Here is a 22,388-nt window from a genome sequence, read left to right as displayed (position 1 = left end):
GGCAGGGTGGCGGCCGCACTGTCCCCGCCCGCTCCCAGGGCTGTCCTACCCTGTCCCGGCTGCTTCGGACCTGTCAGAGCAGGGCTACCTCTGAACCACCCCATTAATAACCCCGTTAATTAGCACTTCGCCTGCACACAGAAGTTCTTCCCTTTGCAGAGCACGGGCAGTGACTTGCGGAGCCCGGGTGGCTCCAGGACACGCCACGGCCTCACGCACACAAGGAGCGTGTCCTCCTCTCGATGACATTCAATGTGACGTTCCTGTCTTCTTCTGGTCTCATGGGACAAACTGGTTAGCAATTCCTGGTTTCCCTTATTGGTGTTTTACAGATATTACATACATGTATATGTGTATAAAAATACACACACACGTAAATGTGCAACTTACATTTAATATTTTCTGTTTCCTCTAATTCCCTTCTGGTGACAAGCCAGCCTGGCTGCCTTCCTGCAGCGCCCCGACCAGGTCTCCGCTGCTCGGTGCGTGCCGTGCGGGAGAACACGTGAGGCTAACCCACGGCATCTTTAGCCATCACAGCATCGCCATCCCACCCTTCCTTCTGCATCGTTTTTCTCTGTGTTTGACGCGTCCTCTCCCCGCCATGGCAGGCACGAGTGGCTGTGGGAAGCCAGACCCGTGTTCCACCGCCTGCTCACGCTGCACCCACCGGTGACCCCAGCGCCCCCCACACCCCCGCCTCTGCCGGCCCCTCGGGCTCCGTGCCCATCAGCCTCCTCACCTGGCGGTGTCTCACAGCCTTTCCATGCTCTGCTGCGCTTTGCCTCGCCCCGGGGTTTCAGATCGTTGAGGTAATTAATCAGTCTCTCATCCCTCACCTCCTGTTATCTGACACCCTGCTGAAAACTGAGTTGTAAAGTTTGTTTTTGCCATCTGATTTGTTTCACACAGACACACAGACAATTTCTGTTCTGAGAAAATCGGCAAAGGTCTGTGCAACCTTTCTGAGGGCTGAAATGAGAGACGTGAGTGGATGGGTGGATGGATGGATGGATGGACGGACAGAGGATGGATGGATGGACAGAGGATGGGTGGATGGATGGATGGATGGATGGAGGGGTGGATGGATGGATGGATAGGTGGATGGGTAGGTGGGTGGATGGATGGGGGGATGGATGGATGGATGGATGGATGGATGCATGGATGGATGGATGGATGGGTGGATGGATGGATACCACTTCTTCCTCCACTTGCCCTTGGGTGGACAGGCCATTGAGCAGGATCGAGACCCTGGTGCCCCCCACCAGGTCCGGGAGCACCTTCTCTTTCCTCCTGTGCACACTTGCCGGGGTTTGCCATAGCAGCTCGTGCATCGTTGCTGTGACATCTGGGAAAGCCTTGCTGTGGGCTGAGCCTCCTCCACCACTGTTTTCACGTTTCCTATGGGTGAGGCTGTTGGATTCCCAACTCTTTTATTTTTCGCTGCCAGTTGACTTGGTACAGAGAGAGCCAGCTGGACACCTGAGCCAGGAGGTGGCTGTAGGAGACATGTCTGAGCTTCACCTCAGCCCTGCGAGCGCCAGGCCATGGCCACAGGGCCACAGAGCTGCCATGGCTGAGCAGCTGTCTCTCCAGAGGCTCGGGTGCACGCTGCACCGCTGGAGGTGGAAATGTCCCCTTCTTGGGGACAGCAGGGCTTTGATGGAATTTAAGGAGTGATGATCAGGGCATGACAAAAACAACTACTGGCTTTCCCTGTATGCAGGTGATGTCACCGCTGGCAAAGCTTGCAGCTCTCCAGGGAATACAGGAGAGTAAAGTTGCAGCAGCTCCTTGCAGAAAGCCAGCAGAACAACCATGTCTCCATCTTCCCTTCCCTTCCCTTCCCTTCCCTTCCCTTCCCTTCCCTTCCCTTCCCTTCCCTTCCCTTCCCTTCCCTTCCCTTCCCTTCCCTTCCCTTCCCTTCCCTTCCCTTCCCTTCCCTTCCCTTCCCTTCCCTTCCCTTCCCATCGCTTCCCCTCCCTTCCCGTCCCATCCCATCCCATCCCATCCCATCCCATCCCATCCCATCCCATCCCATCCCATCCCATCCCACCATCTCTGCATCCTGAGTTTCAAGGAGAAGACGTGGTTCTCCAGGGAGCACTGGGAGTAAGAACACATTTCCCAGGGCTTCACATCAGCCTGGACTAGAAAAGCACCTGCCAGAGGGCTAGTGATGGGACCAAATCAGCCAAACTGATGTCCATCCAATTAACTGGCCAATTCTCGGAGCAAAACCTACGGGGATGCAGCTGGTTAATGAATAACTCTGCCGTGGGGCATGGCTGAGTTCCCATTTCAGGATCTGCCATGTGCCTCCAGGGACAACGCCGGGCACCAGCAGCGTTGGCTCCTGGAGGAGCCGGGGACGCGCTCGCGCCGGGGAGGCCGGGGGGCGTGCGGTGGCTCTGCGTGCCCCTGGCCCCGCAGGCAGCGCCGGGCCGCCCTTCCACCGCAGCGCCGGCAGCGCCTGCCCTCAGCGCGGGACGGGAGGTGCCGCTGCTCGCCACGCCGCTCACCGCCCTCTCCCGGGAAACGGCTCCTGCCCCTCTGTGGTGCTCACTGGCCTCAGGCTGGGCTCCTGCCGCCGCCAGAGCCAGCAGTGGGGCTGGTGATGGTTTGCAGCCCCTGCCGAGGTCTGTTTCTGACAAAACCAGTTATCTGCTGCTGGATGGGGCTGCCCCGAGCCAAGACCGGTCACCCCGGCAGTGCCATGGCGTTTCCTCCAGCAGAGCAGGACCTCATCCGTCATAGAATCATAGAATCACAGGATGGTTTGTATTGCAGGGCCCTCCCCAGCTCCCCAGCCCCCCTGCCATGACAGGGACATCTTCACCAGCTCAGGGTGCTCAGAGCCCGCCCAGCCTGGCCTGGGATGTCTCCAGGGATGGTTCATCCTGGTACCAGGCACTTTCTTGCCGAGCAATGTTCCCCTGAGGGCGGGAGTCCCCCTGCCGCTGTGGCACGGCGCGCGGCTGTGCCCATGCTGGTGACCTCCTGCCACGGCTGCCACCGCGCTGCTGCAGACACTCAGCTCCGGGCAGGATCAGGGTCAGCAGGGCCCCTCCGCTCAATGTGGCAGCTGCGGTGGTGAGACAGGGGAAAGGAGCAGATCCAAGTCTGTGGTTAATTTGCCAAGCAAGTATCTCTGGCCCCTTTGTCCCATAAATGCCGCATTCCTGGTTAGGATGACAGCTGGACAAAGGTGTCTGAAGGTGTCACAGGCATTGTAAGGGCAGCAAAGAGGTGGTAGGGGGCAGGGACACACAGGGGCACACAGGGAAAAGGGGCTTTTTGCTCCATCAGTCATTTTTCCTGCCATTGCCTGTATCCCTGGTGACAGGAAGGCTTTGGCCCGTGGAATGGCCTCACGCTGTGGTCCTGCAGGCCCTCCTGGGGCACTGGTCTCATCTCCTTTCCCCAGCCCATGGCTCCGCGCTCTGCTCTCTGCTGCCCCTTGGCACCTGCAGGTGTGGAGGTGGGACAGACCCGTCCCTGGAGAGCTGGACACCCTGGGATCGCTCCACAGGATGCTCCAACCTCCCAGGATCTCCAGGGCTCCCTCCTGGGACACAGGACCTGGACCTGCACGTGGAGCACACCTGGGGCTGGAGGCCAGCGGCAGCCTGGATCTTCCCATCCCATCCTGGTCTGAGCATCCTTCCATTGCTGCTCCTGCTTGCTTCACTGCGCGCCCATGGCCACATCTCCATGGCCTCACTGTGTGCCCATGGTCACATCTCCATGGCCCTGCTGTGTGCCCATGGCCACCTCTCCACGGTCTCACTGTGTGCCCATGGTCACATCTCCATGGCCTCGCTGTGTGCTCATGGCCACATCTCCATGGTCTCATTGTGTGCCCATGGTCACATCTCAATGGCCTCACTGTGTGCTCATGGCCACATCTCCATGGCCCTGCTGTGTCCCCATGGCCACATCTCCATGGCCTCACTGTGTGCCCGTGGCCACATCTCCATGGCCCTGCTGTGTGCCCATGGTCACCTCTCCACGGTCTCACTGTGTGCCCATGGTCACATCTCCATGGCCTCGCTGTGTGCTCATGGCCACATCTCCATGGTCTCATTGTGTGCCCATGGTCACATCTCAATGGCCTCACTGTGTGCTCATGGCCACATCTCCATGGCCCTGCTGTGTCCCCATGGCCACATCTCCATGGCCTCACTGTGTGCCCGTGGCCACATCTCCATGGCCCTGCTGTGTGCCCATGGCCACCTCTCCACGATCTCACTGTGTGCTCATGGTCACATCTCCATGGCCTCGCTGTGTGCTCATGGCCACATCTCCATGGCCCTGCTGTGTGCTCATGGCCACATCTCCATGGCCTCACTGTGTGCCCATGGCCCCATCTCCGCTCCCTCTCTGTTCCTGCAGCAGAGCTGACTCCTCTCCCTTGTGCAGCTTGCAGGACCAGGGTTGTTGCACACGGGACACCGTGCACGGGTGACACCGTTTCAGGCTCTGTGACATTCAGAAGTCTATTAGCAGGATGAAAGTTTGCGTTTACTGGAGGGCAAGTGTGTACTTGGACTGTTAGACTGTTACCACAAGATTATTTTAAAAGCATTTTCAGAGATTTCCTGTAGGGAGGAAAACGTATATCCTCTCCATTAAGGATTTCACCCACACCAGTTTCTTTAATCCTTCTTAAGGGATAGCTAGGATTTTCTCTTTAGGAGCAACGAAAACCTTTGGACAATGCTGCTCTAAGGAGCAGTATTTTAATTTTCCTTTCTTGAAACAGATAACGTGCACCTTTGGAAGAAGGCTCAGTGCTCGCATGGAAGAGCTCACAGCAGGCGCCGCGCAGGGCACGGCTGCCTCTGCGGGGTCCCGGCCGGGCCAGGCGCCGGGTCTGTGCCGGCCAAGGGCTGCAGGAGCAGCCAGGGACCGGCTGGAGCTGCCCAAACCCAGACCGTCCCCACAGAGCCCAGCACCCCAGGCAGTTTGTGACCCTGTGTATCCCCAGTCCATCCCTGCTCACGCAGGGTCACAGAGCAGATCACACAGGATCCCAGGGGTTTGAATGGCTCAGAGCAGGAGACTCCACACCCACTCTGGGCAGCCTGGGCCAGGCTCTGGCACCTCCCAGCACACAAGGTTCTGCTCATGTTCACATGGAGCCTCCTGTGCTTCAGTCTGTGCCCGTTGCCCCTCACCCTGGCGTTGGGCACCACTGAACAGAGTCTGCTCCACCCTCTGACACCCCCCTGACATATTGATCATTGATCACACCCCTCTCAGCTTCTCTTCTCCAGGCTCATCACCAGAGCTCCGCTCACCCTGTTCCCTGCCCTGGCTGAGATCAGCCAGATTGGTTAAGCTGGGACTATGGCCCCTAAAACGAGGGAAGGGTCATTAATCCCCCAGCCCTCCTGAGCAGGCTGCTGTGGTGTTGACAGCATTGGGAACACTTTTTTGGCAGATGTCCTGTTCCCCAGTCTCACCAGATGAGCTTTCATCCCCAGCAGCATTTCTGGATTTGCATCTCTGATGTTACTTTCCAGAGATGTAAGGGCTGCCAGAGGAAACTCGGCTGGGAGGCGCTGGGCACCTGCACTTGGCCATCACACACTGACCACGGGCTGGTCTTCAGATGCATTACGTGGCTACCACAAGGAGAATTGGGCCACCTGCCCTGCGTGTCCCTGGTCAGAGCAGCAGCTCCAGGGATCTCCTGGGACCTCCTGCCATGCCCTCCATCCTGCTGGAGATACTGGGGGACACCTCCAGCCCCTGCAAACAGCCCCAGCGGGCGCTCAGCTCGGTGACAATGACAGGAGCGGATCCCTGCAACAGGGACAAAACGCCTGGCTTGTGTCTGCATTGTGGCGAGGCGCTGTTTGCCGTGCACCGTGGCAATTACCAAAACAAGCCTGCCTCTCTTTATAATGCGCTTTCAATGAAAATAGAGCAGCGTGCCCAGGGCACCTACCTGCAGCGGCGCGAGCGGGAGCGGGGCTGAGCGCGGCAGAGGAGCGCGGGCTGCGGGTAACAATGGAGCATTCAGAGAGAAGAGAAAAAGGCAGGCAGATGGCATGAATATTAGTGCATGAAAATGACTAACACTCTGAGAATTTCCCAGTGTACTTCTGACTGGTTTGGGCTTGCTTCTATAATTAATTTATGGAAAGCACCTAAATTGGGAATAAACACAATCTCGCAAATCCCTTCTAATCTCTGCCTGTATTTTTGAAACGATACCCTGAAGGTATAGTTGCTTACAATGATTAAACTGTTTTCCTTTTAAGAATTAAAAGGGACTTCTTTTTTCTCCGTGCGATTGTGCAGAGCATTAGTGGTCAGGGTGAGCTCAGCACTGCTTTAGATGCAATCTATTGTTGGAAATGCCCGGATGGGAGCATTTCCCCCCCAGACCACTGGATGATAAATCTGCCAATATTTTCATTTTGGATTCATATATTTTAACACAAAATATGACCTGGTGTGCTGTCAGCCACCTAACGACTCAGAAGCATTCTGACATTAGCATAAATTTGGAAACTTCATTAAAAAAAAAAAAAAAAAGGGATTTTTCATTAAGTTGCCGCTTGTCTCTGGCAACAAAAGCAGCGCCGGGTCCCTTGGGCGGGACGCGTGGGGGTGCGTGGGGTCCGTGGTGCGGGCGGGAACCCGCAGGAGGAGCCGCGGGGTTGGCTCCGCGCACCGGGTCCGGCGCCGCGGTTCCGCTCGTGCTCACAGCGCTCCGGCCGCTGCAGCCGCCGGTGGGGCCGCCCGAGCCCTGCGGAGGGGACGGGCACGGGAACGGGGCTGGGGCAGACCTGGGACAGGCATGGGACAGGTGTGGGGACAGGCATGGGACAGATGTGGGACAGGCATGGGGACAGGCAGCAAGCCAGCCTCAGGGTGCCTGCCACTGGGTCCGGTGTGGTGTGTCCCCAGGACAGCTGTGCACAGCTGCCAGCCAGCCCTGGAGATTGGGGTCCCCCGGACAGCTGTGCACAGCTGTCACCCGGCCCCGGGCTGCTGGCCAAGGAGGGACAACACGCCACTGGATCAAAGCTCCCCAGCCCCCTGCCATGACAGGGACATCTTCAGCAGCTCAGGGTGCTCAGAGCCCGTCCAGCCTGGCCTGGGATGTCTCCAGGGATGGTTCATCCACCACCTCTCTGGGAACCTGGGCCAGGTTCTCACCACCCTCTGTAAAGTGAAACACGAAATTCAGTGCAGTTCATGGCCACGGGGCCAGGCTCGGGAACGAGTCCGTCAGTCAGGACATGAGGGTGCAGGAAGGAAGTGGGTTTTTTATTACATGACTTATCGTGTTTCGACATGAAGATCAAGGCCAGTATTACCCAGGGCGCAACCTGTCCCTTTGGCTTGGCCTCTGCAGCTCAGTCATGCATAGGAGAAGCCTTTTCCTTGTTCCCTCCAGCACATCTCCTTGTAATGGCTAATGGGAAGATATCGTGGCAGTGAAAAACTCTCTCAGCCTCATAAACACAATGACAAGGCTAAGTGATCCGTCCGCAGGCGAGCGGGCGTCCGGGCTGCACGTCTCAGATGAACGCTTCCCATTTGCAGGCTGCTTGCATGTGCTTTATGAGCTCCAGCAGCAGCTCCGGCAGCTGCGAGACAGGTGACAACAGGGGAGGCTGCCAGAGGACATCGGGACGCCCGGTGCCACCAAGGGCCCGCGGCTGGGACCTCTGGCTCCTGGGTGGTCAGTGGCCTGGCCAGAGGGTGAGCTCCAGCCACAGTCCCCATGGCTGCCACAGCAGCTCTGTGTCCCCCCAGCAGCTCCATGTCCCCCCCAGGAGCTCCGTGTACCCCCAGCAGCTCCGTGTCCCCATAGCAGCTCCATGTCACCACAGCAGCTCCATGTCCCCATAGCAGCTCCATGTCACCACAGCAGCTCCATGTCCCCATAGCAGCTCCATGTCACCACAGCAGCTCCATGTCCCCATAGCAGCTCCATGTCACTGTAGCAGCTCCGTGTGCCCACAGAAGCTCCGTGTCCCCCAGCAGCTCCATGTCCCCATGGCAGCTCCATGTCACTGCAGCAGCTCCGTGTGCCCACAGAAGCTCCGTGTCCCCCAGCAGCTCTGTGTCCCCATGACAGCAATGTGTCCCCATGGCAGCTCCATGTCACCACAGCAGCTCCATGACCCCAGCAGCTCTGTGTCCCCATGGCAGCTCCATGTCACCACAGCAGCTCCATGTTCTCACAGCAGCTCTGTGTCCCCCAGGAGCTCCATATCCCCATAGCAGCTCCATGTCACCTCAGCAGCTCCATGTCCCCAGCGCTGGGCACGGCCCCAGGAGCTGCTCCCGTGTCCCCGGGGCTGCAGCTCCGCCAGCAGCTGGTTGGGTTTGTGCAAAGTCCACCTCGGGACATTTACTTTTGTCCTGTTGTGGCTGTTTGTTCAACCACAACCTCCCAGGGGTCCACGTGCTCCGTTGTGCTCCATGGTTCTTCCTGAGATAGGACCGCTGGGCTTTAACAGTTTTTGTGTTCTTTGGGGAAAATAAAAGAGTGAAAAAAGCTGAATGTGATCTTTGTTTTCAGGATATTACTGCAGTAATTAAAATGCTTTGGAAGGTGTTCTGTTCCCAGAAGTAATAAATAGTTTTGACTGCTTTGCCCCATTAATTGCATATTAGTTGAATGTTTATTTTTTTATGACATGCATATTCACTCACCTGCTTACTGTGTCAGTTAAATGCATATTTAAATATGTACTATACCCTTTAATGCATGGTAATTATGTGGTGGAGAGTGAGTGGTGACTCCGCTCAGTCCTTCCGAGGGAGCAGGCGTTTGCGAGCACGGCCCGTGTCGGCTCTGGATACCAACCCTGCCACCTCTGCCGAGGGCACGGCTGGGCTGCGTGCGCACGGACACGGACACACGGACACACGGACACAGGGACACACGGACACAGGGACACATGGACACAGACATAGGGACACACGGACACACGGACACAGGGACACCACACGGACACACGGACACATAGACACATGGACACACGGACACGGGGACACAGGGACACACGGACACACGGACACGGGGACACACGGACACAGGGGCACACGGACACAGGGACACACGGAGACAGGGACACACCGACACACAGACACAGGGACACACAGACACAGGGACACACAGACACACAGACTCACAGACACACGGACACATAGACACACGGACACAGGGACACAGGGACACATGGACACACGGGCACATGGACACACGGGCACATGGACACACGGACACACAGACACAGGGACACAGCCTTCGGGGCTGTGCCACTTGCCTGCAGCCTTCCCTCATGAGCAGCGGCCAAGGGCTGGGCTCTGCAGGTGTGAGGAGGAGGAGGAAGAGGAGGAAGGGCTGGTGCTGGTTTCCTGGTCTGGCCTCAGCCTGTGGCTCTGCTGGGTGGCCCAGGGCAGGTGACAGACACCCGCCAGGTGACCCAGGTGACAGACAGGGCTGCTGGGTGACGTGGGACGGGTGACAGACACCGGACGCCAGCCACGGCAGCTCCCGTCCTGGGCACCATGTGCGCTCTGTGCTGTAGCAGGCGCCGGCTGGGCAGCACCCAGGGAACTCGGAGTCCTCTTCCTCCTCCAGGTCTCAGCAGAAGATGCTGCAGGTGCAGATGCCCAAGTTGAGCGCAGGCTCTAGAACCGGTGACCAGCTCCGCCAGCCCTGGCTGGATGCGTCATGTTGTTGGTTTTGTAGGAAACATCAGTTGCACTCTTTCGATGTGCTGAGTCAGCAGCTGCCTTGGCGATGCTGACTGTCGTTGGGTAAAAGTTGAAGCCTGCTCGGGTGACGGGAGCAGGACCGCGGGGGTCCGGGACGGACAGGACAGCGCCGTGGTCACTGTCACCTCTGAGGTTTACCTGGGTTTGCTTTTGGGCTGCAGTACCTGACAGCAATGGCTCAGCAGAGTCACCAGCTGTTGTGGGGACAGAAAACACTGTTCGTTAGGTCACTTGGTGACTGACAGGCTGTCTGTACACCTGAAGGCTCACCCGCTTTTCTCAAGTATGCCCAGGTATTGTCTCCTGTGACAAGTCCCCGATGTCCTGCCCTGCACTGAAGGAAGCAGCCGGCAGCTCCTGGTGGCTCTGTTAAAGACAAAATAACGGCCTGGGGCAACTACAGCTCTGCCGGGGAGAGCTGGAGCCCCCTGCCCACCTCCCCCAGCCCCGCTGGGCAGCGCTGTGCCGGGCAGAGCCCACCCGCAACCCCGCTGCCTCCTGCAACGCTGCACCAGCTGCCCTGCACTGCACCAGGTGCCCTGCACTGCCCTGCACTGCACCAGCTGCCCTGCACTGCACCAGGTGCCCTGCACTGCCCTGCACTGCACCAGCTGCTCCTGCGCTGCACCAGCTGCCCTGCACTGCCCTGCACTGCACCAGCTGCTCCTGCGCTGCACCAGCTGCCCTGCACTGCCCTGCACTGCACCAGCTGCCCTGCACTGCTCCAGCTGCCCCGCACTGCTCCAGCTGCCCCGCACTGCACCAGCTGCCCCAGCCCCTGTGCTGCACCAGCTGCCCCGCACTGCACCAGCTGCACCAGCTGCCCTGCACTGCACCAGCTGCTTCTGCGCTGCCCCTCACTGCACCAGCTGCTCCTGTGCTGCATCAGCTGCACCAGCTGCACCAGCTACTCCCGCACTGCACCAGCTGCCCGTGCGCTGCATCAGCTGCCCCGCACTGCACCAGCTGCTCCTGCGCTGCACCAGCTGACCCGCACTGCACCAGCTACCCTGCACTGCACCAGCTGCCCTGCACTGCGCCAGCTGACCCACACTGCACCAGCTGACCCACACTGCACCAGCTGCCCCGGCTGCCAGGATGGTCCATGTGGGGAATCACCTTTCCTTGGGGCAGCACGGAGCTCCCTGTACAGCCGCTGGTGCTTGGACCATGCACACAGCAGCGGTGCGGCAGACTGGGGCAAAGCCAGCAGCAAAGCCAGCGGAAAGCTGAGCTGCTCCTGCTCTGACCGTGCCCCGTCCCGGGCGGTCAGTGTGCACACAGCAACCAGCTGCTCCTCATCCTCCCCGGAGCTCACAGAGCCTCGCTGCAGGGGCGGGAGGGCACCCACCCCGCCCAGACACAGCCGGGACCTTTTTGGTGGCACCACGTGTTGAGTGGAACTGTGTGGAGCAATGCACGTGTTCCCGTCCCTCAGGAGGCTCCCGGATCCCAGGCTGCTGCCGCTGCCATCAGCTCCTCCTTGGCGGAGCCTCCTGCTGCCAGCCTTGCAGAGCCCATGGCCCTGCTCCGCAGCCACGCTCGGTTGCTGCTTTCCAGCCTCATGCCCTCCCTGCGGCACTTTGCTTCTGGGACAGCAGGTCTGCCAGGAAAGGGATGCGGATGTGCATCCTGGGCCTGGCGTGGTCCCAGCCCGGGTTTCGTGTCCCCAGAGGGGTGGGAGTCCCAGCCCCACGCACAGGGTCCTGCCCGTGGGATGTGAGCTGGCGCTGGCCATGTCCCTGCAGCCGTGGTCTGAGCTGGGCCGGGGCGCAGCGGCAGCAGAGCCGGCCCCTCCGCGTCCCCTCCGCGTCCCCTCACCGCGGAGCCCGGGCCCCGCGGCATCACCGCGCCGGTGTGGCCGCGTTCCCAGCGACAGGTCCGGCTGCAGCCTTCTTAGGAACAATGCACTCCTACTGTATGGTACCAGATTGTACATCAAAACTATTATTTCCGACATCTCTGGCTTAATTGTAAAACTATAATACAAATGACATTGGGGGTTTGCTGGAGTTAAATTTTAATAGCAAGTCAGTGCCCTTTTAATGACATTTTATACATTTAAATTGGGCATGATCCCTTTGGGAACAGTAATTTTATTCATGGAGATTATGTCTAATTTGAATATAAAAACACCACTAAAAAGATATTGGATTTGCTATTTTTCACTTGCAGGAGCTCTGGAGTCCAATCTTCCCAACTGACTGGCTTTGGTGGATTAAAAATAAAAACCCAACAAACCAACAACCCCCTCCAACTTCCATCCCGCTCTCCCAGAGCAGCTGCAGGGATGGCGGCCGCCTCCAGAGCCACCGCAGCACCGCCGGGCGCTGGAGCTGGCCAGAGACTCCCGGTTCCAGCACCCATGTCCCGGGGCTCCTGTCAAGTTGGCAGATGGGCTGGTGGGGAGGGTCCCTTGCCCCACGAAGGGCAGGATGGGGCCCGTTGGCCTCGTGCTTTGGCGGCATCAGTCCCGCCCGTCCTTCCTCGTGGCAGCTGGGCCAAGGATGGGCAGCCCAGACAGAGCTGCTGGGGCAGTGTCACCAACCCACACGCGCGGCCCACTGTGCCTGAGAGACCCTCGATGGCTTGGGGACACCTGCACACAACCGGCACCAGTGTTCACAGGGGATCTGGATGGGTCCTGCAGAGTCCAGGGATGACTGAGCAGAGAGGGGCCAACTGTGTAAGCAGCACACTCTGGTCCCCCCCACCAGGGCGGCCGGTGAGGGGAACTGGGGCTGTTTCGGGGTGCACCCCTCTCCAGCTGTGCAGAGCACGTGTCCACTCCGCACGGTGCTGTCGGAGGCAGAGCGGCCGGGCAGGTGAGATTTGAAAATGAAAAATAGTTCTGGTCCTTCTGGGAACCAAAATAAAACCACCAAGGTTGCAAAGTCCTTTGTTGGGGGAGCGGGAGGAGCAGCCTGGTGTGCTGGGGCTGCGCGGGAGACACGGGCGCTGGGGGGGCCCGGTGGGCTGCAGCAGGACGGCCAAGTGGCCACACACGGGGCTGTGTCCAGCCCTCCTGGCCACCAGCCCAGCCCTGCTGGCCACCAGCCCAGCCCTTCGGCACCGCGCGGCCGATAACGGCGCCGACACCGACGTGCGCCCGCGCAGAGCTGCAGCCGCGTCTACCAGACAGGATAAACTGTTTGGCCTTTGGACAAGATTATTTCTGTTCAGAACAGGATTGTTATCACTTAATTGAAAATAATTATCCAATGCAAATTGGCTTCAAGTTGGCAGGCTGAGTTGAGAGATGGCGCGTTTCCAGGCTGTCCTGGGGACAGGGTGAGCGCTGGGACCGCCTGCAGGGCTGGGGGACCTGGGGACCGGGGGCAGATGTTTCCTCTGTGACTCCCACACCCAGGAGCAGAATGCAGGGACCCATCCTGCCTGCTGGTGTATTCGTGCCCTGGGCCCTCCGGTTTGTGTTCCTAATGCTCAGCCGAGCTTCGCACCTCCCCAGGAGCAGGAAGCCCCGGTCCATGGCGGGCATCGCCGGCCAGCACCGCGCTGCTCCCGGCCCGGCGCGGCTGCAGCCGCAGGCACCCAGGGTGCAGACCAGACGAGACCAGCGCTGGCGCGGCCACACACACCGCAGGAGTCAACGCAAATCTGGTGACGGTGCTGGGGGGGCCACCCTGTCCACAGCCCAGTGGAGGCGGTGGTGCTGGAACCAGCCTCTCCAGAGACCTCTGCTCAGGTCTCACGGGGAAGGCGCTAACGAGCCCACAGCCCATGGGGTGTCTGCACCGGGATTTCTTCACGTGAAGGACACGGCTCTGCTGCTATGGACCAGGACAGCTGCACTTGCACCCAAAGATGGAGACACCTAGTGCTGCAGAGGGGCTGGGGACAGCAGGGTTGTGGAGACCTTCAGAGAACCAGGCAGAAAAGGACCTGGGGGCACCCACACCTCGTCTGTGCCTGTGCTCCCTCTGCTGAACCTGTCCTTGCTACACACGAGCAGCCCATCCTTCACGTCATCTGTGCCAGCATCTTCTCAGCAGAAAACTACTGAGGAGAGCCAGAGACCCCTACTGCTCTGTGAGATCTCACCCCACGCCACGTCCCTCAACACCTGCTCAATCTTCCACGTTCTGGACCCCTGTGGCCACCCTTGTCTGCTCCACAGACCACGATCAGCCCGGGGACGGGGACGTGCCAGGAGGCCCCTGCCTGGTGGAGATCACTGGGGCTGTGCCGCTGTGGTGGAGATCACGGGGGCTGTCCCACAAGATCACCGGGGCTGTCACGTCATGGTGGAGATCACCAGCGCTGTCCCACAAGATCACCGGGGCTGTCCCGTCATGGTGGAGATCACCAGCGCTGTCCCACAAGATCACCGGGGCTGTCCCGTCATGGTGGAGATCACCAGGGCTGTCCCACAAGATCACCGGGGCTGTCCCGCCACAGTGGAGATCACCAGGGCTGTGCCGCCACGGTGGAGATCACCAGGGCTGTCCCGAAAGATCACCGGGGCTGTCCCGTCATGGTGGAGATCACCGGGGCTGTGCCGCTGTGGTGGAGATCACTGGGGCTGTCCTGTCATGGTGGAGATCACGGGGGCTGTCCCACAAGATCACCGGGGCTGTCCCGTCATGGTGGAGATCACCGGGGCTGTCCCGTCATGGTGGAGATCACGGGGGCTGTCCCGTCATGGTGGAGATCACGGGGGCTGTCCCATCATGGTGGAGATCACGGGGGCTGTCCCGTCATGGTGGAGATCACGGGGGCTGTCCCGTCATGGTGGAGATCACGGGGGCTGTCCCGTCATGGTGGAGATCACGGGGGCTGTCCCGCCGTGGTGAGCGCGGGTGCATCAGGAGCCGTTGTGCTTTTGCTGCGGGGGTGTCCTTGTCTGCGCCGGCGCGGACGCGGCACCCGCCGGATCCCACCGGTGTCGGCGTGCCCCGGCTCCCTGTGGCCTTTTCTCTTTTTCCTGCCTGAACAGGGTTGGGTCAGACGAGACCCAACACCGCTGCAGCGCGCGAATACCGCGGAGAACACTGCGCTTCCACAACAGTTTCTATATGATTCGGCAAGACCGGTACAGGGTTAATTAAAAATATCGGTGTTTAAATGCAGTTTCATCAGAAGAAGTGTAAAATGCTTCTGCAAAATCTCTGTCAGGACTGCTCAAAGATAGTGTACTTTTCCTGGCAAAGCACAATTAGACACAGTCAAATATTGTCCTGGTTAAAGACTATTAATTTTCCTTACATTTGTCATGAATTAATTTTTTCTGGCTGTATCAACAGTGTTTCCTTTATAAATACAACTGGCTCCTTTACATTGAAAAATTAAATTTGCTTTGATAATGAACTGAGGTGCTAATAATCGTTTTGCAATGCAAAAAAGTGCAATTACTGCCTGCTGCGCTGTGCAGAGCCACAGCCGGTTGTGACTGAAAGCCGCGCTGTACCGGTGAGCACCGGGAGGACGGTCGGGGTCACCCGGGTGCGGAGACGACGCCTGGACCGGTGCGGAGCGGAGCCGAGGGGCAGTGAGTGCGTGGTGCTGGCTCGGTCCCCCTGTCTGCCACGGCCGCCGGCCCCGCTGCCCGCCGGGCTCCTCTGTGCCGCGGGTGCCGCAGGCTCACCTGGATCTTCAGCCTTGCACCGCGGCTCCCGCGTGCTCCTGCGGCACCAGTGGCGCGTCCCTGCAGGCACGTCCCGGTCCTGCCACCACCGCCACACCTGACACATCTGTGTCCTGTGCCATGGCATGTCCCTGTGCTGCCACCACTGCCACATGTGACACATCCGTGTCCTGTGCCATGGCATGTCCCTGTGCTACCACCACTGCCACATGTGACACATCCGTGTCCTGTGCCATGGCATGTCCCTGTGCTACCACCACTGCCACACCTGACACATCCGTGTCCTGTGCCATGGCATGTCCCTGTGCTACCACCACTGCCACACATGACACATCCGTGTCCTGTGCCATGGCATGTCCCTGTGCTACCACCACTGCCACACCTGACACATCCGTGTCCTGTGCCATGGCATGTCCCTGTGCTACCACCACTGCCACACATGACACATCCGTGTCCTGTGCCATGGCATGTCCCTGCGCTGCCACGCCACATGTGACACATCCCACACGTGACACATCCATGTCCTGTGCCATGGCATGTCACTGCTCTGCCACCACGCCACATGTGACACATCCCACACGTGACACATCCATGTCCTGTGCCACGGCACAGCCTGGTCCAGCTACCACTGCCACATGTGACACATCCGTGTCCTGTGCCACGACATGTCCCTGTGCTGCCACCACGCCACACGTGACACATCGGTGTCCTGTGCCATGGCATGTCCCTGTGCTGCCACCACTGCCACATGTGACACATCCATGTCCTGTGCCACAGCACATCCCTGTCCTGTCGACACTGCCACATGTGACAAATCCATGTCCTGTGCCACAGCACAGCCCTGTCCTGCTGCCACCACTGCCACACGTGACACATCCATGTACTGCACCACAGCACAGCCCTGTCCTGCTGCCACCATGAGACATCCTTGTCCTCCCGCCATGGCACAGCCGCCCGCTCTCCCCGCGGTGCCCGGCACCGTCACAGGGCAGCGCGGCCAAGGCCCGTGCAGCCGTTTGTGCTGCTGGCCCCCTCGGCCGGGGCTGTGCAGCTGCTGGGGGTGAATTCCTGCTCTCCAGAGTGCTCGGAAAAGCTGTGCCAAGACGAGTCTTTCCGTCCCTCCGCAGGTGTCCTGATCCGTGCCGGGGCGAGGAGCAGAGGGACACGCAGCCTCGGGGACAGCCCTGCCAGGCACACGCGGGCACCAGCCCGGCCCCCTCTGGCTGCCGCACACCCCTGCGGGGCACAGGGGAGCAGAGGACTGCAAGCACCAGGTCAGGGCTCTGAAGGTGATGGGAAGGGGTGCGACTGAGGCGCAACATCCACTTCAGGTAGTGCTTCCTACCTTTAACTGAGGCACCTCGTGAATGTTCTTTAAAAGTTAAAAAAAGCCTTGAATGTGTGTATTTTTAAAAAATAATATTTTAGAGATAGGTGTTGACTTTGTTCTTCTGTTGAAAGTAAATCATTGAAGGTGTTGACTTTGTTCTTCTGTTGAAAGTAAATCATTAAAGGGAAAATTATACGACAAGATGAAGAATCACCAGAGTACAAAAGAAAGCTCTTAACACACAAGCTGAGAGCAGGAGGAGGACAGAGCTTTGCAGCACGTGCTGAACTCCCCAGGCTGCTCTGCCTAAGCCCCAGAGAACAGGACAAAAGTGAACCCCTGCTGAACACCGTGGCGGGCAGGTCTCAGCGCTGGAGGCAGGCTTTCGCGGTGACCCGGGTCCTCCTGCTGCAGCGTCGATCTACAAAGGTGCATCCTCCGTCCCTCTGACACCCGGCGGCAGCTCCACCGCACCCACGCCGGCCGCCTCCCTCGCTCGTGCTCCGTCAGCCCGGCGTAGCTTTTTGCTCCGTTTAATATCTCTTGCAGAGCAGAAGATTCGCACCTGGAGAACATCTGAGAAGGCTCGTGCCAGAACACCGAGAGGCAGGATTTAATGCCGACTCAGCATTCCAGTTCACTGCTCCAGTCACCTTCCCAACTGACGCACCCGCTGTGAGCTGAACGCAGCCCCGACTCCACCAGCACAGGTCTTTCTGGGGATGCTGGACGGCGCCCGCGGCCCCCGGCCAGCGAGCAGGGGTGGGAGCATTTGTGAGAGCAGCTGCGAGGAGTGGCGAGGAAGAGCAATCCCTTGCACACAGAGCAAACCCAGCGGTGGACGGGGCCGGCCCTGGCTGCTGGCAGAACACAGTCCTGGTGGAAAGCTGCTTGTGGAACAGGCGGTGTGAGATGTGGGTGGAACAAGATCTGTTGGTAAGACTGTCCTGAGGCCTGTGGGTCTGCAAGGCCACCGCGGGCAGGACCTGCATTGCCATGGCCACGTCTGGTCTGGAGCTGGGAGGGAAGCACAATGACAGGAGATGGAGACAGCTTTGCCTGTTCCTGCGGGCACCGCGGCTGCAGTTGCACCCACTGATTGCTGCAATCAGCTCAACAGCTCGTCTGGGGGATCCCCACGCCAGCTCTGCTGCCTCTGTGGGGGGAGCAGCGACCCACGGCCTCGTGGGATAAACCCACTGCAGCAAATCCACTTCCTGCCCCAGAGCAAGAAAATGGTCCAAAATTGTGTGACTTCCGCCCCTTCTGACACGCCCTGGCGGGAACAGGTTGTGTGGTGTCCCCGGCATCACTGCTGCACGGTGTCCTCAGTGTCACTGGCTGCACGGTGTCCCTGGCATTGCTGGCTGCATGGTGCTCCCAGTGTCACTGGCTGTGTGGTGTCCCCTCCATCACCAGCTGTGCTGTGTCCTCAGCATCACTGGCTGTGTGGTGTCCCCTCCATCACCAGCTGTGCTGTGTCCTCAGCATCACTGGCTGTGCGGTGTCCCCAGCATCACTGGCTGTGTGGTGTCCCCACTGTCACCAGCTGCAGTGTCCCCACCGCCGCTGGCTGCGTGGGGACATCGGCTCGTGGTGTCTGACGCGCCGGTCACTGCTCCCAGTGGCGCGGGACAGTGCAGCCGTGTGGCTCAGACACCCCTGTTTAAATGACTTTCCCAGCAGATTCTGCAACAGCTTGTACCTCGCGACAGATACAGCGGTATTTGCATGCAGACTTCAGGGAACAGAAAGGCTCCACGAGGAGCCACCCTCTGCTCCACTGTGTCACCAAGGCACTTCAGAGCACACCGGTGCGCAGAGATGTGCACCTCAAATCCCAGAACTCCTTCCTTCCTCAACCTTGCTGTGTAGACGCTGCAACAAATGATGCACCAAATACTCTCTTCTCCCCTCTTCACTCCTGGGACACCTGCCCCCCTTGTCAGACAGGACCTTCTGTTCCACCCACCTCGTCTCCTCCGCGGAGTCTGGGCTGAGCTGCGCCCTTCGTTTCTTCACGCAGCGCAGGCTCCTCGCGCTGCTTGGCCGGGGCACGTCGGCTGCGACCTGCAGACCCCGTCCTCTCCTGGGAGGAGCAGGGGTTCCAGCCCCAGCCATCTCCGAGTAAAGACAGACAGCTCTGCGAAGGAGGGGAGAAGAGCAGGGGGGAGGAATGAGAGGCTGCAGCACGTTTTGGTTCAATAGGGTAAGTCACCTGGTCCAGAGCAGGGTTCTAATGCAGTGCTTTTCTTTATCCAGCACCAAACTTGGTTATATTTTTGCTGGTGGAAAATGCATCACTTCTTTTTGCTATTTTTCTTACCCTGTCCTTCTCATCTGATGCAAAAACATCTTCAAATGTATTATTTTTTCACTAAGTTCTGAAAAATTTATCATCTGCTAGACAGAAGCCTTATTGGTCATGCTGGGAGGTGCTGGTTTCCAGTGTCGTTCTGCTGGGGCAGGACACAACCAGCTTTGTTTCAAGTGGCCCAAGACAGACGCGAGGTGGAGTACCGTGCATGGGCACGCAGACCAGGCGCTTGGCCATACCGCTCCAGCGGGTCAGCAGATGATCTCCTGCATGGGCCGTACCGCTCCAGCGGGTCAGCAGATGATCTCCTGCATGGGCTGTGCTGCTCCAGCGGGTCAGCAGATGATCTCCTGCATGGGCCGTGCTGCTCCAGCGGGTCAGCAGATGATCTCCTGCATGGGCCATACCGCTCCAGCGGGTCAGCAGATGATCTCCTGCATGGGCCGTGCTGCTCCAGCAGGTCAGCAGATGATCTCCTGGATGGGCTGCTCCAGCAGGTCAGCAGATGGATGTCCTGGACGGTCCGTGTGGAGCTCAGTGATCCGGGGAGAGTTTCGCTGCCTGGTGTGCACTGCGGGATGTCTCGGGGGCTGGAAACGTCTGCAAATGAAGGTCCTGCTACCTTTAACACTCCACCTTTGTTCTTAGCGTCTCAGCTACACCTTTCTGTCCTTCAAGTGATTGTTGTCCTGGCAGAACAGCCGTCTTCCTTCGCACCCTATTTACCCGGCTGCTTCCCTCTAGGAAAAGCAGCCTCATTCATGTCAGGGTTTCCTTGACAGCCACGCTATCTGGACCCCCGGATTTTTCTCCAAATTCTCTGGTGCCCCTCCGGAGCAGATTCGGTGCTCGGTTGTGCAAAGCCCGACACAGTCGGTATTTGAGCTGATGTCCAACCATGTGGTGGGTGCCGCAGGTTGCACCGCGGCTGCCGTGTCTCGGTTCCTTTACCAGCGCTTTGCTGCCCCGTCCGGCTGGGGAGCGGCACCCGTCACCAGGTCCTGGCCCTCTCCTGCCAGGCTGCTGGAGGAGGTTCCTTCCCCCGGCTCCACCGGCTTCCAGGTGTTGCTGGTTTATCTTTTTCTCTTCCGGTGGTCCCAAATACCCCACTTTCTCTGTGCCTTTCCTCACTGTCTTGCAGCCATGAGCAGCAGACATCTGTCAGAGCAAAAGCCGGGTTAGATATCTGCAGCACTGGGCAGCTGCAGCACCCAGAGCTAAAGCCAGAGATGTTTCCACCACAAACGTATCATCTGGTGCGTGCAACAGCTGCTGCAGTGACGGGCAGATGCCACCACATCTACAGGTGCCACCACACCTATGGATGCCACCACATCTACAGATGCCACCTCTGTGTATCCCCATGGCAGCCCTGCTCACGCGGGGTCACAGAGCAGATCACACAGGATCCCAGGGGTTTGAATGGCTCAGAGCAGGAGACTCCACACCCGCTCTGGGCAGCCTGGGCCAGGCTCTGGCACCTCCCAGCACACAAGGTTCTGCTCATGTTCACATGGAGCCTCCTGTGTTTCAGTCTGTGCCCGTTGCCCCTCACCCTGGCGCTGGGCACCACTGAGCAGAGTCTGCTCCACCCTCTGACACCCACCCTGACATATTGATCATTGATCACACCCCTCTCAGCTTCTCTTCTCCACTCAGCAGCCCCAGCTCTCTCAGTGTCTCCTCACACAAAGATGCTCCAGACCCCTCAGCATCTCTGTGTCCCTCCCTGGACTCTCTGCAGTGGTTCCTTGTCCCTCTTGACCTGGGGAGCCCAGCGCTGGCCCCAGTTCTGCAGATGGGGCCTCACAGGGCAGAGCAGAGGGGAGGAACAACCTCCCTGACCTGCTGCCCACACTCTTCCTCACACACCCCAGGTCCCGTTGGCCTCTTGGCCACAGGCACATCGGTGACTCACGCTCACCCTGTTGTCAAGTTGAATATTGTCGGCTGAAGCCACCGAACATCACAGAAATGCCTCAGGAGTCCCGGCTGACTTAACTCCTCACAGCACCCAGAACCTTGTCCTTAGAGGAGTAGCAAAAATCCCCACTTGCTGCACATCTGAGCACCACTTGACACTGGACACGGGCAACGTGACAGGACCTGCACCCTGTGCAGAGGCCACGGTGCCACCAGGCTGCCCCTCACTCCCACGGCAGCCTCACCACCGTGGACACAGCCACGCTGATGGGTTGTGGTGATCTCAGCACGTGTCGTGTTCCCACTCCTGACGCCGCTCTCACCTGGGCTGGGCTGTTCGACATCGTCACACGAAGCCATCGCATACGCCTGGGGAGAAGTTCATTGCACTGATCTCCTTGTAGATTCCTTTGACAACAGGGACGAGCGCGGTGGGACGAGGGCAGTTAGGGACTCAGGGAAGGTCCCTGTGGTGAATCCCCCCAGCGATCCCTCACCAGACGCTGTTGCGTTCAGTTTTCTCCTTGGCCTTGTGGATGTTGTTAAACCACAGCTGCTTCAGCTCGGGGTAGTGCAGCAGAAAACCACCTGCTCTTGACGCTCTTCAGTGAACGAGAGGCATGAGCACCTGAAATGTCCCCAGAGCGTGGCCGGTCTCGCCACCGGGCTCTCCAGTGAAGAGAATGGTGGGGCCACAATTCCACTGAGTTGCGTTCACTTCAAAAAAATCCCCAAACTTACTGAATATTGGCTTGAAAAACAGTGGATAGAACAGTTCTGGGAGGCAAGATGCCCTAAAATCTGCCTGAGAACAGGTTAGGGATGTTGTCCATCCTGGTTTTGTACGTGTGTGCTCTCAGCTGCCCCTCTAGGGCGCAGCCCGGCCCGTACGCGGCCGTGACCCCCAGCCTTCACTGCCCCGCGCGGTGGGGACCCCGGGAGCGGCTCCTGCTGGCACCTGCGCGTCCACCTCGAGCAGATGGGGAACCCGGATCCTCGAGGATCCCTTCATCACAACTGCGTCCGCGCGGCGCCACGGGACACACAGACAGAGTCTCCCGAGCTCCTGGTGGCTCCTCAAGAGGCTGCAGCTCCCGGAGAGGAGATTCACTCACCGCGTCACAGCCTCGCTGGTCAGACGACCGAACCGAGCTCCACCGGAAAGCCGATCTCGATCCGAACAACGTCCTTCCCTGCCCACCAGTCTGCACGCTGGCTCGGCTGCCGGAGACTTTTGGTCAAGTAGAACCAGGTATTGACGCACCAAGGGGACGCACACCACGGCACGCAGGACAAAGCGCGTTCAAAGTCAGCGCAAGTCTTTCCAGAAGTGGAATTAATTTTTTTTTTTTCTAAATTTGGGCTAAAAGTTATTTACTTTTTCAATATCATCAGGAACTTTTAAACTAAGTCATCAACGAAGTGAAGTAAAAATAAATTTCAGTTGCCAATAAGGA

General features: G+C 58.9%; 1 long non-coding RNA gene across 1 annotated transcript; it reads right to left on the bottom strand.

Moving 5' to 3' along the window:
* Positions 1-374: 374 nt before the first annotated feature.
* LOC139826542 (uncharacterized) lies at positions 375-1,487 on the bottom strand. The gene is made up of 2 exons (XR_011736681.1): positions 743-1,487; positions 375-621 (listed from the first exon to the last, which is right to left on the bottom strand). It is a non-coding gene; the product is annotated as an uncharacterized lncRNA (long non-coding RNA).
* Between the last annotated feature and the right edge of the window lie 20,901 nt (positions 1,488-22,388).

Source organism: Patagioenas fasciata, chromosome Z, assembly GCF_037038585.1.
Source record: "Patagioenas fasciata isolate bPatFas1 chromosome Z, bPatFas1.hap1, whole genome shotgun sequence".
Taxonomy (NCBI): domain Eukaryota; kingdom Metazoa; phylum Chordata; class Aves; order Columbiformes; family Columbidae; genus Patagioenas; species Patagioenas fasciata.
Note: the sequence above shows the minus strand (reverse complement) of the source record. Positions and strands in the feature narration are given on the sequence as shown.